Source organism: Propithecus coquereli, unplaced genomic scaffold (assembly GCF_000956105.1).
Source record: "Propithecus coquereli isolate 6110/MARCELLA unplaced genomic scaffold, Pcoq_1.0 Scaffold99, whole genome shotgun sequence".
NCBI lineage: Eukaryota > Metazoa > Chordata > Mammalia > Primates > Indriidae > Propithecus > Propithecus coquereli.
In genome coordinates, this window is record NW_012156284.1 from 221,924 (window position 1) to 237,437 (window position 15,514).

At 41.3% G+C, this 15,514-nt stretch overlaps 3 pseudogenes across 1 annotated transcript; all 3 read right to left on the bottom strand.

Annotated features, from left to right (window-relative positions):
* Positions 1 to 11,803: 11,803 nt before the first annotated feature.
* Positions 11,804 to 12,409, bottom strand: LOC105827214 (annotated as a pseudogene).
* A 993-nt stretch (positions 12,410 to 13,402) lies between these two features.
* On the bottom strand, positions 13,403 to 14,069 carry LOC105827215 (annotated as a pseudogene).
* A 17-nt stretch (positions 14,070 to 14,086) lies between these two features.
* On the bottom strand, positions 14,087 to 15,452 carry LOC105827216 (annotated as a pseudogene). Its single transcript, XR_001138352.1, has one exon. The product of XR_001138352.1 is annotated as a targeting protein for Xklp2 pseudogene (transcript).
* Between the last annotated feature and the right edge of the window lie 62 nt (positions 15,453 to 15,514).

Consider the following 15,514-nt stretch of genomic DNA (forward strand, 5'->3'; position numbering starts at 1 on the left):
TGGGCTTTCCTTTGTATGTTACTTGTTTCTTTCACCTTACAGCTCATAGAAGAGCCTCTTTAGTGGATATTTTGGTTAGTCTGATGACTGCATATCGTGGTGCCTTCCTGTTTGCATTGAATCTCCCAGGGGTCCTTTGAGCTTTTTGTACCTGGATTTCTAGATTTTTAGCAAGGCCTGGGAAATTTTCGTCTACTATATCTTCAAATAGCTTATCCAACCCTTGTGTTTTCTTCTACACCCTCAGGAATGCTCATAACTCTCACGTTAGGCTTCTTCACATAATCCCACATTTCTTGTAGGCTTTGCTCTTTTGTGTTATTTCTCTGCTCTATCTCTGTGACTGACTTATTTAATTGGAAAGTGTTTTCTTCCACCCCTGAGATTCTTTTCTTCTGTTTGATCTACCGTGTTCTTGAGGCTTTGCACTGTATTTTGTAGTTCCCTGAGTAAATTCTTCACTTACAGGAGTTCAGTTTGATTTTTGTTTAATATTTCAATTTCTTTAGTGAATTTTTTTTCCAAGTCCTGGATTTTTTTTGTGTGTGTGTGCTTTCTTTGTGTTGGTTATCCATTTTTTCTTGCATATCATTGAGTTTTCTTACAATCCATGTTTGAAATTCTTCTTCTGTCATTTTAATGTTCTGAGTTTGGTTAATGTCCATTGCTAGAGAGCTGGTGTTCCTCTTTTAGGGTGTGCTTTCTGTTTTTTCTTCATACTTCCAGAGTTCTTTCGCTGGTTCCTTCCCATCTGGATCAGTTGTTGCTTCTTGCCTTTAGATTTTCGTTTCGATAAAGACATGCCCTGTTCAGTCTCTGAGCCAGTAGGTAGTGTTTATGGGTGAGATTCGGCCACACCCTTTATGATGAGTCAGTAGATGTAGTAAAAGGGCGTGCAGAATGACCTCCCTGTCAGTAGGTTGTGCTTGCTGGGAGGAGCAGGCAGCAGTGTTGATTTTGGGTCCTGTTACCCGGTCTTGTTCCTTTGGAGAGGCATTCTTGTGCCTCGGGTGTTGTGTGGGGCCCTGGGACTTCCAGGTGTGTCATGATTCTCCACCTCAGTGGCAGCAAGTCCGGGAGTGAGTCTGGGTCAAGCTGGGTTGGGTAAGCCTGCCCTCAAGTTCCACAAATGGTGTTAGCAGAGGAAAAGGTATGTTCTGTGCTTCTGGGCAAAGCTGCCAAGGAGGGGCTGAAATGGCCTCACTGAGCTGAAAAGTCTGTGTGTGGGAGTGCGCTTGTCTGAGCCCTGCAGTCTGGAACAGGCCTTGCTCCTTTCCACCCTCCCCTATTCCACAATTTCTCCTGGGCCTCTGCCAGCAGGCAGTTACTCAAGCCAGCGGACCTCGCCTGGCTGTGATGAGGGCCTGGAGGTTCCCTGCCCAGGATCGCAGTCTGGCCTGGGCACACGGCCTTTCCGTGAGAGGAGGGTTGCCCCTCAAGCACGCTGATCTGCCACTGAAGGCACACGCACCTCAGTAGGCTCATTCACCAATATCCCTTCTGTTCCCCGGGGCAATGCATTCGAGACCTGGGTGTATGAGGTCTGGTCTGCAGGCCTGTCCCCTGGGCCCTGGAGATCAATCCCTGACCCTGCCAGGGGGAGGAGTGCTGGTCTCAAGTCACCCATAGGGTGCCCAAGATGGATGATGTCACTCCACCTCGGGATTTGCCCTGTTCTCCTGGAGTCACCAGGCTAGCAGCATCTGGGAGGGCTGGTGTGTAGGGAGCTCACAGTCTGAACACCCCTCAGTCTGCTGTAGGGCCCCAATAGGAAAGGTCCCATTCCTTGGAGATGCCTCCATGGGATGGCTAAATTGTCTCTCTGGGCACCCATAGGTAGGGACGGGGAAGGAGAGAATGAAGCAATATGGCGCCTACGGATCGTCTCAGGTCTGTGTGCTGGGAGGTGCCCCGACGGAGCTGGGAGCCTGGTGCCCTGTCCTCAAGAGGCTCACTGCTCACTGACAGCAGCTGTCTCTGGGCTGGTGTTGGCAGGTCTCTCCAACTGCTCATGAGCCCACCAGCAGTCCGAGATGCAAGGGAGTGGAAAGTTAACTGCTCCACCTACCCTTGTCGCTGGTCTCCTAGCCTCTCAGGGGCCTTTCTCCTTCCAGTTCTCCTCTGCAACTTCTTCCCGTGGAGTCTCCTGTAAGTTTCAGGCACCCTTCCTTCTGACCCTCATCTGATCTATGTTTCTCTGCTAGTTTATTTTTTTTTTCAATTTCTTCTAAAATCTGTCTTTTTGGCAGAGACACTCTGGTTGGCAGTTTTTCTCGTTCGTCATCTTGAATCACCTCTCCATCCTTCCATAATAAATTTTAATTGGGTCTATTACCTGTCTCCCTGCTATCTTGTGATCTCCTTGAGGGCCAGGGCCACATCTTATTCTATCCAGTATTCATGGTTCTTTACAGCAAAAAGCAAGACATGGTCTCTTCCTACAAGGAGATCACAGGGTCGCCTGCTACTGTGGGCAGCAATTATTTGTTACATAAATGGAGAAATGACAAATAGGGAGCAATTTCAAGGCCTGACAATTGGATGCTCCATTCCTGCTCATGTCCATTGCCCTGGTGCTTCTTTTCCCTTTCTGTAAATGATACAAGGCTGGCCTGCAGGTGCACCCTGCACTGCAGAAATTGGGAGATCTGGTTGCCCTGTTGTTAGTGAAAGGTCCAGGAATTCTTTTGGATTGTGTCCTTTTTAGCTTATATTTCCACTAAAATGCCCTGATGCACAGCCTGAGCTCTAAGGTAGTTGACATTGAAGGAGATTGGCAAGGCACTTTTAGATGTCAGAGCAGCTGAAGTTCAGATTGCTGTAGGACAGATACCATCCATTTTTATTTTATACAAATGTGCTGAACTCCATCCCTTTCTTCGTGCTGACCTGTCACAAAGGGATTCATGAGGTGCACTGGCCATTTATTTGTCTCTGGCCTCATTGTTCACAGAGGGATGCACATCCATTGGATTGATGGCACAATTGCTTCAAAGGGCACTATTTTCACGTAATATCAGAAGACCTATGTATTCTATGGCTCAGTTAAACCAGAGAGATGCAGCTTTGGTCTGAGAGGGAAGGAAGCATTAATGATTGCTAAGTATAACCTAAGCAATTTTGCAGCCTCCTGCTAGGCTGGAGGGCTGTGATTGTAACAGGGTTGGAGGGCAACTCCTTTTGTCAGGCTCTGTCTGCCATGATGCCTCAGGTATTACCTGAGTACCCATTCTGTACAGCATAGCCAAAGGCGATGTCACTGGTATATTCTCTGTTCTCAAGGAGCCCTCTAGTCTTTACAACATGCCTTTTTAACCCATTTCTCTCTCTCTCTCCAAAAAGAAGGCCTGTCTCTCTTCTTTATGCTTCTAAGGAGCTGGACACCAGCGGACTCTTCTGAGCACTCTACAATATGGGCTACTCACAGTAGGTGACCTAGGGTACTTGGAACCCAGAAAAGTTGATGAGAAGATAGCACTGCCAGCTGCCTGGGAACTTATTAAGGAGATAGCAGCACACCCTTTCCATGGCTACTGGAGATCACATGCTCCCTTGATACTAGGCAAGCTCATAGCCAGAGGTCCTGGCTTCAAGTGGGACCCATCTAAGGACTCTGCACAGGCTTCCTGGTAGAATCTTGCAGCTGCTTTTGTCCACATAATAAAGGGCCTTGATGGCTTGTGCTTGTGTCTGGTGAGGGGGTGGTCAGTCCTAGTGACTTTGTATTCAAGCAGAATTCTTTTTCTTAAAGAGGTTTCCCTCAAATTCTGTAAGGTTTAGGCACAACAAAACCTGGATCTGCTCCTGGAAGAATGGTTTGATTTTTTTTTTCTGTTGTCTCTTTCTTCTGTAACTGTATCTTATTTATTTTTACCAAGGCTCTTTATTTTTAATCTTTTAGCCTCTTAAGTGGAGATTAATTTCAAGATCAGGCTATATCGAAGAAGGAAGCTGAGTTGTCTGTTACTTCATTCCTGTGTTCATCCATTCACAAATATTTGTTGAATCCCCTCTGTGTGCCAGGCACTGGTACAGAGGTGGAAAGAAGGTCAAGATCTGTACCCCCTCATGGGGGAGACAATCAGTAGTCATAATAATAAATGTAAAATTACAATGATGGCAAGTGCTCCAAATGAAAGCTCCACAGACTTTCAAAAGCCTATGGAGAAGGGTTTCTCCCAGCCTGAAAGTCAGAAAGGGCTTTCTGAGGAAGTATTCTCTTCATAAAATCTTCTGGGCCCTTCAGGATCTTCAAAGCCAGAGATGTTAGACCTGGCCCCACAGACAATTTCATCGGGATAAGGATCACTTTTATAAAAAACACCCCATCCCTGACAAGCCAGGGGAATTGCCACATAGAAAGAACACAGAGCAACTTAGGGAAACTACAACTAACTTATGCATTCCCAATTTGACATTCCTTCTGATAACAACCTGAACAAAACCTGTGGGAGTGCTTCTTCCCTGTGGCAATGTGGGCCCATCTGTGGTACTCACTTCCAGACTCAGCTGATAGCAACCCTCCTAAATCTCCTTTATTCTGATTTAGCCAAGCTTTCAACTTGACCTCACCACAGGAGGCCACCTGATGCAGAGGAAAGAAAAAATACATATATTTTTTATTTAGACAAACTTTCGTTTAGATTATGGTTCTGCTACTTCCAAGTGCGATCTCACTTCTCTGAGCCTCAGTTTCTTCATGTATTTTTTAAGTGTACAATTCAACACAATAGCTAGAAGAGATGCTTTTGAATATTCTCACCACAAAAAAATTACAAATGCATGAAGTGACAGTTATGCTAAATACTATGATTTGATCATTATACAACATATGTATATATCAAAGCATCAAATTGTACACAATAAATATGTACGATTACATGCCATTTCAAAAATTATAATAACACAACATAAAATAAAGACCTAAATAAATGGAAAGACAGCCTGTATTCACAGATTGGAACACTTAATATAGGTAAGATGGCAATACTCCCTATATCAATGTACAGATTCATTGCGATCACTATCAAACTTCCATCTTTTGAAGAAATGGACAGGCTCATCCTAAAATTTGTACAAAAATGTAAGGGACCCTTAATAGTTAAAACAATATTAAGAAAAAAGAAAAAAATTGTAGTACTCACAAGTCCCAATTTCAAAATTTACTGCAAATTTCCAATAATCAAGATAGAGATGGTACTGTGTTTTGAGAGCCTTGAGCTAAATTGGGGTTCCAGTATCAGAGCAGCTAACAACCTAATTCCCTAATGAGAATCAAAGGGGAGCTGGACATGGGTGTTTACAGTATGCTTTTCATGGGATACTTCTTTCACCTGGCAAATGGTCTAATGCCCAGTTGTTTGACATGCAACCAGGGGATCCCTCACATGGGAAACTTGTTTATACTGACAGACACCCTTGTGGCTCTTGTCTGACTTCTGTCCAGTTTATGCCTGCCTGACCATCACTTGGGCTGGGAGCCTGAACTTGTGTTCAGCATCCTGGGAAAAACATGGCCAGGGACAGCCCCTGGTTCTTCTGATGGAAGGCATAAATTCAAAACACAACCACAAATAGGAAACAGGTTCAAAGATTTTTACTTACAGATCCTGGACAGACAGGGTTCAATGAGTTGCAAGGTCAGGGCTCCATCCCTGGGTCACATTAAATAGCAATGAAGAGTCACAGAGAGAGAGCATGGCAACTAGCAGTATATACACTTGGCTCTTTAACAGCAGAGGTTTGAACTGCGGGAGTCCACTTATATATGGATTTTATTCTGCCTCTGCCACCCCTGGGGCAGCAATACAAACTCCTCCTCTTCCTCCTCCTCCTCAGCCTATTCAACATGAAGATGACAAGGATGACAAGACATTTGTGATGATCCACTTCCATTTAATGAATAGTAAATATATTTTCTTTATGATTATGTTAATAACATTTTCTTTTCTTTAGCTTACTTGATTGTAAGAATATAGTATATAATACATATAACATATAAAATATGTCTTAATCGACTGTTTATGTTATCAGAAAGACTTCAGATCAACAATAAGCTATTAGTAGTTAAGTTTTTGGGGAGCCAAAAGTTAAATGTGAATGTTCAACTATGCGGCAGGTCAGCGCCCCTAACACCAATGATGTTCAAGGGTCAATTATATAAGAGAATAGGGTGTGAGTCAGTTTAAGTTTGTGAGCAAATGCCTGAATGGTCCATTTAAAGGAAATTGTGGAAAAGTCAGGACCCCATTCTGCTAGGTAGGAAAGATGCCTCTAAGTTCTTATCTCTGTCCACTGGCTTGAGCTGATGTGGTGTAGAACTGGAAATTGTGTCAAAGGTGACTGAGCCCTGCTTCTGGTATAATAAAGTTAAACCTGTATATGGATGCCAAGGCAACATAAAATTATAAGAATTCACTGTATAGTGGCATAAGGATAGACATATAGCTCAATGAAGTAGAATTGAGAGTCCAGAAATAAACAGTTATCATTTATGTTCAATTGATGTTTCACAAAGATAACAAGAAAATTCAATGAGGAGAGAATAGTCTTGTTTTAGGAAAACCCTGGGACAGTATAGAAAAACCACTCCTCCAAATTGAGATGGAACCGAAAGAGCAAAGAACAACTGAGAGAAGTCCAGCTTGGTGAGTTAGATGAGTTTATTACAGGTCACTTACAAGGGCACTTATTCCTGGTGAACCCAGGGATCTTCCAAGCATTCACTCCTACTCAGTACAAGAGCCCTTCAGGCATTCACTTAATATCTTATAAAAAATTAAATGGATTATCAATCTAAATGTAAAACATAATACTATAAAACATTTGGAAGAAAAGATGAAGAGAATTTCTGTAAACTTGCATTAAGCAATGAGTTCTTGGACAAGACCAATGGACTGATCTATAAAAAAAAAAAAAAAAAATTGGTAAATTGGACTTCAGCAAAAATGAAAACTGTTGCTAGCAAAATACTCTGTACAAAAATAAAAAGACAATCTAAAGACTGGGAAAATATGTTTTAAATCATATGTCTGATAAAGGACTTATAGTGAGAAAGCATAAAGAAACTCAATAATAACATTAAAAAATCCAGTTGGAAAATGGGTGAAAGACCTGAACAGACACTTCACCGAAGAGGATATATGGATGATGACTACACACATGGAAAGATGTTCAGCATCACTAGTTATCAGGGAAAATCAAATTGAAACCACAATGAGACATCACTGCTACCTATCGGAATGTCTAAAATAAAAAATCCTGACATTCATATTGATAATCCATTTAATTTTTATAAGGTATTAAGTTAGGCAGAGCAAGGTTTTTGTTTGTTTGTTTTGCCTATACATGCTCAAATTTTCTAACACCATTTGTTGAAAAGGCTATCTTTCCTCTGCCAAAAATCAATTGAATCATGCCTGTAATCCTACTACTTTGGGAGGCCGAGGTGGGTGGATTGCTTGAATCTAGGAGTTTGAGACCAGCCTGAGCAAGAGTGAGATCCCGTCTCTACAAAAAATAGAAAAATTAGCCAGGCATGTTGGCATGTGGGTGTAGTCCCAGCTACTTGGGAGGCTGAGGCAGAAGGATTGCTTGATCCTAGGAATTTGAGGTTGCAGTGAGCTATGATGATGCCACTGCACTCTAGCCCTGGTGACAGAGTAAGATCCTGTCTCAAAAAAAAAAAATCAATTGAACTTATTTGTGTAGGTAATTTTCTAGATGGGATTCTGTTTCATTGATCTATATGTCTATTCCTCTGCCAAAACCACACTGTTTTTAGTACTGTAGCTATATACAGGTAGTAGGTTGCAAAACTAGGTAGTATAAGTTCTCAATGTTATTCTTTTAAAATTGTTTTAGCTATTCTAGTTCCTTTTTCTTTTCATATACATTTTTTTTATTTCAGAATATTATGTGCTGCAAATGCTTTGGTTACATGGATTGCTTTTATACTGCTTGAGTCAAAGTTATAAGTGTGCCCATCACCAAGATAGTGTACATTGTACCCATTAGGTATGATTCACCCATCCCCTCCTCCCCCCTCCCATCTGCTTAATTTCCACTGAGTTTTACTTCCATCTGTGCACATGAGTGCTGATCGGTTAGTTCCAATTTAATGGTGAGTATATGTGGTGTTTGCTTTTCCATTCTTGCATTACTTCACTTAGGAGGATGGTCCTCAGATCCACCCAGATTGTTGCAAAAGGTATTAATTCATTTTTATGGCTGAGTAGTACTGCATGGTATGCATGTACCACATTTTCTTTTCTTATCTTTTCTTTTCTTTCTACCTTTCTTTCTTTCTTTCTGCCTTTCTTTAATTTCAGGATATTATGGGGGTACAAACATTTTGGTTACATTTTATGATTTTACCACATTGAAACCATGATTTGAAGCATGCCCTTCCCCCCTACGATGCTCACCACATCCATTAGTTGTGAGTTTATGCACCCCCAACCCCCTAATCCCCAAAGAATATTACTACTGTGGAAGCACCTTAGTGTTGATCAGTCAGTGCCAATTTGATGGCGAGTGCATGTGGTGCCCATTCTTCCATTCTTGTGATACCTCACTCTGGAGGATGGGCTAAAGCTCTATCCAGGAAAATATAAGAGGTGCTATATCACTGTTGTTTTTTATAATTGAGTAGTATTCCATTGTATACATATACCATATTTTCTTAATTCACTCATGAATTGATGGGCACTTGGATTGATTCCACATCTTTGTGATTATGAATTGTGCTGTAATAAACATTTGAGTACAGGTGTCTTTTTGATAAAATGACTTTTTTTCCTTTGGGTAAATACCCAATAGTGGGATTGCTGGATCAAATGGTAGGTCTACTTTTAGTTCTTTGAGGAATCTCCATGCTATTTTCCATAGAGTTTGTACTAGTTTGCAGTCCCACCAACAGTGTACAAGTGTTCCTTTCTCTCTGCATCTACACCAGCATCTATTGTTTTGGGACCTTTTGACAAAAGCCATTCTCACTGGAGTTAGGTGATATCTCATGTGGCTTTGATTTGCATGTCCCTGATAATTTGTGATGTTGAGTATTTTTTCATATGTTTATTGGCCATTAGTCTATCTTGTTTTGAAAAGCTTCTGTTCATGTGTTTTGTCCACTTTTTAATGGGGTTATTTGATTGTTGTTCTTGCTGATTTGCTTGAGTTCTTTGTAGATTCTGGTTATTAGTCCTTTATTGGATGTACATGCAAATATTTTCTCCCATTCTGTCGGTTGCCTTTTTGCTCTATTATTTGTTTCCTTGGATGTGCAGAAGCTAACAAAGAAACACTGGATTTAAATGATACTCTAGAGCAAATGGGCCTAACGAGACATTTAAAGAACATTCTACCCAAAAACTACTGAATATACATTCTTCTCATCAACACATGGAACATTCTCTAAGACTGATCACATATTAGGCCACAAAACATGTCTCCACAAATTAAAAAAACTATAAATTGTACTAGAAATTATACATCTTCTCAGATCATAGTAGAGTAAAATTAGAAATCAACTCCAACAGAAACACTCAATTCTACACAAAGTCATGGAAATTAAATACCTACTGCTGAATGATTATTGGGCCAAGGAGGAAATCGAGATAGAAATCAAAAGATTCCTCAAACTAAGTGACAAAGGGAACATAAGTTATCAAAATCTATGGGTTTCATAGGACTGCAAAAGCAGTCATAAGGGGAAAATTCATAGCCTTAAATGCCTACATCAAAAAAACAGATCATAAATAGAAAATCTAATGGATTGCCTGAAGGAACTAGAAAAGGAAGAGCAAACCAAACTCAAAGCCAGCAGAAGAAAAGAAATAACTAATGTCAGAGCAGAACTAAATGAAATTGAAAACAAAACAAAAATACAGAAGGTTAATGAAACAAAAAGTTGGTTCTTTGAAAAGATAAAAAAAATTGATTGACTTTTTGCTAGATTAACCAGAAATAAAAAAGAAAGGACCCAAATAAGTTCAATCAGAAATGAAAAAGGAGATATTACAACTGATACCACAAAAATACAAACTATCATCTTTTAATACTATAAAAATCTCTATGCACATAAACTTGAAAACGTTGAGGAAATGGATAAATTCCTGGAAACACACAACCTCCCAAGGCTCAATCAGGGAGAAATAGAACTCCTTTCCATATACATTTTAGAATTAGCTTGACTGTATCTACAAAAAAATCCTGCTGGGATTTTGATTTGAATTTCATTAAATCTATAGAACAATTTTGGGAAAATTGATATCATCATTATGTTGAGTCTTCTAATCCATAAATGTAGTTTATCTCTCCATTTATTTAGGTTGTCTTTTTTTAATCAATGTTTCATAATTTTCAGCATGCATATCCTGTACATGTTTTGATAGGTCTATACCTAAGTATTTTGGGTTTTTAAAAATTTATTGTACATAATATTTTTTTAAAAAAATTTGGTTTCCAAATGTTCATTGCTAGAATATAGAAGAGATATGGTGGATTTTTGTGTTTTTATGTTGTATATGTTGACTTTGATGAACTCACTTATGTGTTCTAAGAGTTTTTTTGTAGATTCCTTATGATTTTCTACATAGGTAATCATGTCAAATAAAATAGAAATGATTTTATTTCTTCCTTTCCAATCTGTATGGCTTTTAGTTCTTTTTCTTCCTTTATTGCACTAAGTCTTCCAGTATGACATTGAATAAGAGTGGTGAAAACAGACATTCTTGCCTTGTTCCCAATCTTAAGGGGAAAACATTCAATCTTTTACTAGCCATAGGTTTGTTTTATAGATGTCCTTTATCAGTTGAGGAAGTGTTTATCATAATCATATATTGGATTATGTCAAATGCTTCTTCTTCACCTATTAGTAACATTATGTATTTTTTCTTTATACTGTTAATATAGTGGATTATATTCATTGATTATTGAATATGAGCAACCCTTGAAATTTCAGGACAAATTATATTTGGCTATAACTTTTTTTACATGTTGCTTTGTTTGCTAATATTTTGTTGAAAAACTTTGCATTCATGAGGAATATTGGTCTGTACTTTTAATTATTTTGTCTCACTTTGGTATTATAGTCATGATGGTCTTATAAAATGGGAAGTGTTCTCTCCTCTTCTAATTATGGGAAGAGATTGTGTAAATTGGTTGTTGTATCTTCTATAGGTGTTTGCTCCATCTGGGAGTGTAGATTTCTTTTTTGGAAGTTTTTAAATTACAGATTTAATTTCTTTAGTAGCTATTAGTATGCTATTTAGATTGTATATTTAACATTTTATAAGTTTTGTTAGCTTGTGGTTTTAAAGCAATTGGTTCATTTTATCTAAGTTGTCAAATATACGTAAATAGATATTTTCTCATATGATTCCCTTATTTTCCTTTTATTGTCTATAGCATCTATAGGAATGCTCCCCATTTTATTTATGATATTGATAATTTGTGTCTTCCTTCTTTCCCTCTCCTTCTCTCTCTTTTTATAAGTATTACTGGGGGTATCAATTTTATTGATATTTTCAATAAATTTTTGGTTTCATTGATTATTTTTTAGCATTTTGAAGGATTTATTTAATATACAAAAGAAAAGACTACCTTTGAACCAGCCAAGTTCAAAGTTAAAAGGAGGAGTTTTAACTTTAGTTCTGGAGAATGCATCTATATTTCATTCAAAGCCACTGATCATGTGGGCAATATCCCAGTTGGTCTCTGAAGACAGTGGTCCCTCTATTTCAACACCTTTTTCGGTTACAGTGGCAATTTGAAACCGGTTGTAAGAACGGGCATCTCAATACTACAACACTCGCATGCAGCGTTCTACTAGCTCACGGGCCTCAGTCTGGCTCAGCACTGGCTGCTTCTCCAGAACTTCTCGCAGCAGAGGCTGAGCCAAGTATGCACCACAACGAGTGGCCAGCAAAGGGGCTTCATAGGGTACACCAAGCATGTACACGTAACTGAGGAAGCTCTCTCCATCAGTATAGCCTCCAATGACCATGGTGTTCCACAGAGGGTTCATCTTCGAGCGGCGGCTGTACATAGGCCTGGTCAGCCATGAATTAGTAGCTTTAGGACTATAACTGTGTCCATCTCCCAACAGCTCCTCATCAGTCACGGTCTGGCCGAGAACTTGCTTCAAATACTGGAAATCAGCGTAGTCTCCAGAAGCACCCAGCATGGTACTGTCGTTGACTTGCACAATGCGAGAGATGTTGCGGAAACAAACCAAGTAGCTGTAGGAGCCCAGCATGTCTGTGGCAATCACCACTCCGCCTTCGAACTTAACGCTGAGGACTGAGGTCCTAGTCACCATGGGGTTCTGGGTCCACATGATCGGACCCCCGTAGATCGAGGACCCCAGATCTATGGAGGAACTGGGAGTGGATGGGATTCGGATCATTGCTGACCTTTTTTCTTTTCTTTTTTTTTTTCTTGAAGAGAATAAAAGGTAGTTTTAATAAGGGCACGGGGAACACCCCACTGCACAGATGAAATCCCGTCACAGCAGCTCGGGGTCACTGGCACAGTGTCCACTGACGTGAAAGCCACATTCTAGTGCATCGAGAAGGAAAGCACGTCTCTCTCGCAGTTCTAGGATGCACCGTGTGAGGATGGCACATGGCACTTGGGAGTACATTTAAATTTCTAAACACACATCAGTAGCCTGCTCTGGCTGCCTTCTGATAAAAAGAAAGTGAGGCCTGAGATAAACCAGCCTACGGTGTTAAGTTTGCAAGGAATAGCAAGCCAGAAGTGTGCACTGAGGGGACGGGGACAGCTGGTTGGCTGCTCTGTGAATACAACCCGAATCCCCTCGGGGCACGAGGGGACACGTCCTCCTCCAAGGACAGGCTTTTGCCCACTCCCGGCTGCCCACAAGGGAGAAGCTGGTGAGGGGACCGTGTCCCGGGTCTCCGGTCATGTGGAAGAGACCCCAAGCCTGAGCTAGATAGGCCCCGGTCGCCGCCCGGCTCTCACTGTGAGCAGAGCTTATGTCCTATGGAGACCCCCACCCCAGGCAGGCGACAGGCTCTGAGAGGAAAACTCAAGTAAGAAAGTCTCCTGAATTGGTACCAACTCCATGGTGCCTGCCTGGCCTTCTAAAGATGCTAAAGAGCCCTGTAATGAAGAAGAAGAAACCTGCAAGTTCTGTCATAAATACAAAGCAAGAGTGGGAGAACGCTTTCCCCTCCATGGGCTGCACATCCGTCCCATTTCTACATGAACTGCAAAACTCGATTCACGGCATTAAAGGAAAAAAGCAAAACAACAAAAAGGCTTGCTGCTAATGCAGGAGTTATAAACAGGAGATTCAACTTTGGAATGTTCAGAAAGCAGTGGTTTGTGAATTTATCTTGTATTTTAAAACACAGAATATTTCCAATATTTGGCATCAGTGCTTGATCTTTTTAGGTGGGGGGGTAAAAGACAGGGCCGTCTTTACAGACCCATAGCCCCTGGTCCTTGGCAGCTGTCCCCACCAGCCAGGCCTCCTGCTTGGGGGCTGACCACTCACCTGGCTCAGTGCAGTTGCTCAGCTGCTGGTCCTGCTTAGTGAGGCATAGCTCTAGCTGACCGATCTTCTGCACTACCTCAACCTGTCTTGGCCGAAGGCACTGGAGTTTAGGTACCACTCCGTATACTCTGGTAAGCGCATCTTTAAAATCTCCAACCTGGTAGTAATTGATAGATGGTGTTATCCCCAACTTTAGGAGCATACTGCTGAGGTCTAGCTTTTGGTACACACCCAGCCTCTTGCCAAAGCACTTCTTCTAGGAGTTGAGAGCCTCCACCTGCGTGGCACAAGTCCCATGCTTTTCCCGTTCGTGCTTCCAGAACTGGCTGCGATTAGGAGACGAATGAATTACATCAGGCCAGTAGGTCTTCATTTCTGGCAAAAGATCCTTAATCTCTTCTAAATTAAAGTGCCATGATTGATTACATTCCTCAGTTTTATCAGGCCACACCCCGTGTATTGTCCAGTAATGTGGAGAGTCTCTACAGTCATTTTGCACCTCCTCGCACACTGTCTCAAGCTGGTGTTGAACCAGAATTTGTTTTTTTGTTTTTCAGGATTTAACTATCTTTATTTTCTAGTTAAAATTTTACAAAAGGGAGGGAGGATAAGGGGAAACAGAGATTACACTGTGTTGACATTGAGACTTTAAATTCTAGTCAGAGTTAAGACCCATATTAAATGCCAACTGATAGCTTAAAAGGAAATAACTACGTGGAGGCTAATCGAGACATACATGAGTTGAGTCTCATGATTAGCCTCAATAATGTAAGAAAATAATTCGCAATAACATTGGAGTCCATGGTTGTCAAGTATGCTCTCTTGGGCATGGGTAGGTGAAAGTCTGGAGAAATGGGTTCTCTCCATGCCCAGTGACAAAGATGGCTCCTGGTTTGATGTAAGAGCAAGTCCTGTTATCAGGTGCTGTACGCATCTCACAGCTGAGTTTAGCAGTGGAATTGAGTGGAGAACTTGGGAGATACAGGCACAATCAGAGGCTGGTCACTTAACTTTACCTCCACACCCTGGTACTTTCGTATTGGATTTGCCTTGTGCACAAGTTCTTTCCATAGCCTAGCTAGCTCCTCTTTCTTCTGCTCTTCCTCCTGCTGCCTGGCCTCCTCCAACTGCTGAGATTTCTGGGCTTCAACGTCAGCCATTCTCTTCTCCAGCTCCTGCCACTCCTTGGCTCTTTTCTCAGTAGCCAGCTGAAAAGGTTCCTGAACTAGAGAACCAGAAAGGCCCTCGGTAACTGATTTTTTCTTTCTTGGGAACAAAGGGTTCCTGGGAGATGACGGTGTTTGGACAAGCCTTGAAGCAAGCTGCTTCTTTCTGCTGTTTCAGTTCTTCCTTCACCTGGTGCTTCCAAATCTGCGCCTTCAGAGCACCTCTTTTGTCAGTCTCCAAGCAGAAAGTCTCACTCTGGGTCACATTCTTTACCTTCTTCTCTGGCAGGTTAATGGTATCAAAATGAGGCAAGAGAAGTGCCTTGAACTTGGGCACCTCCCCTTTCTGCAGTTCTTTCATTTTCTTCTCCTTGTGTAACTGACATTCTTTGTCTAGAGAATCAAAGGAGAAAGGGCACATCTCCACAGTTCTTGCCTCTACTATTTGGGGCTTAAAAGGTACCCCATAATGTGGCACAGATTGAGCTCTTATCACTACCAGTTCAACCTCTTCCTCATCTCCTTTGGTGGGTATTTGGATTCTGTTCTTCAATGCAAAGGCTGGTGACTTGGGGACAGTGATTGGAAGTACCTTTTTTTCAGGAACACCCACAACATCTTCCAAGATCTTAGTAGGGCAAGGTCTGGAATGAAATTCAGTGTTCATTGTCTGATTTCTTCTTTGACTCTCGATCCTGGATTCTTGTCTCAATTTCCAAATCAAAGCCAATAAGCTGAGTGGGTGGTTTGACCCAATTCATGGTAAAGTTATAGTGTTAAACCAGGTGGACCTGTGGGCCCTGAGCCTGCAGTAGAGTTTTTT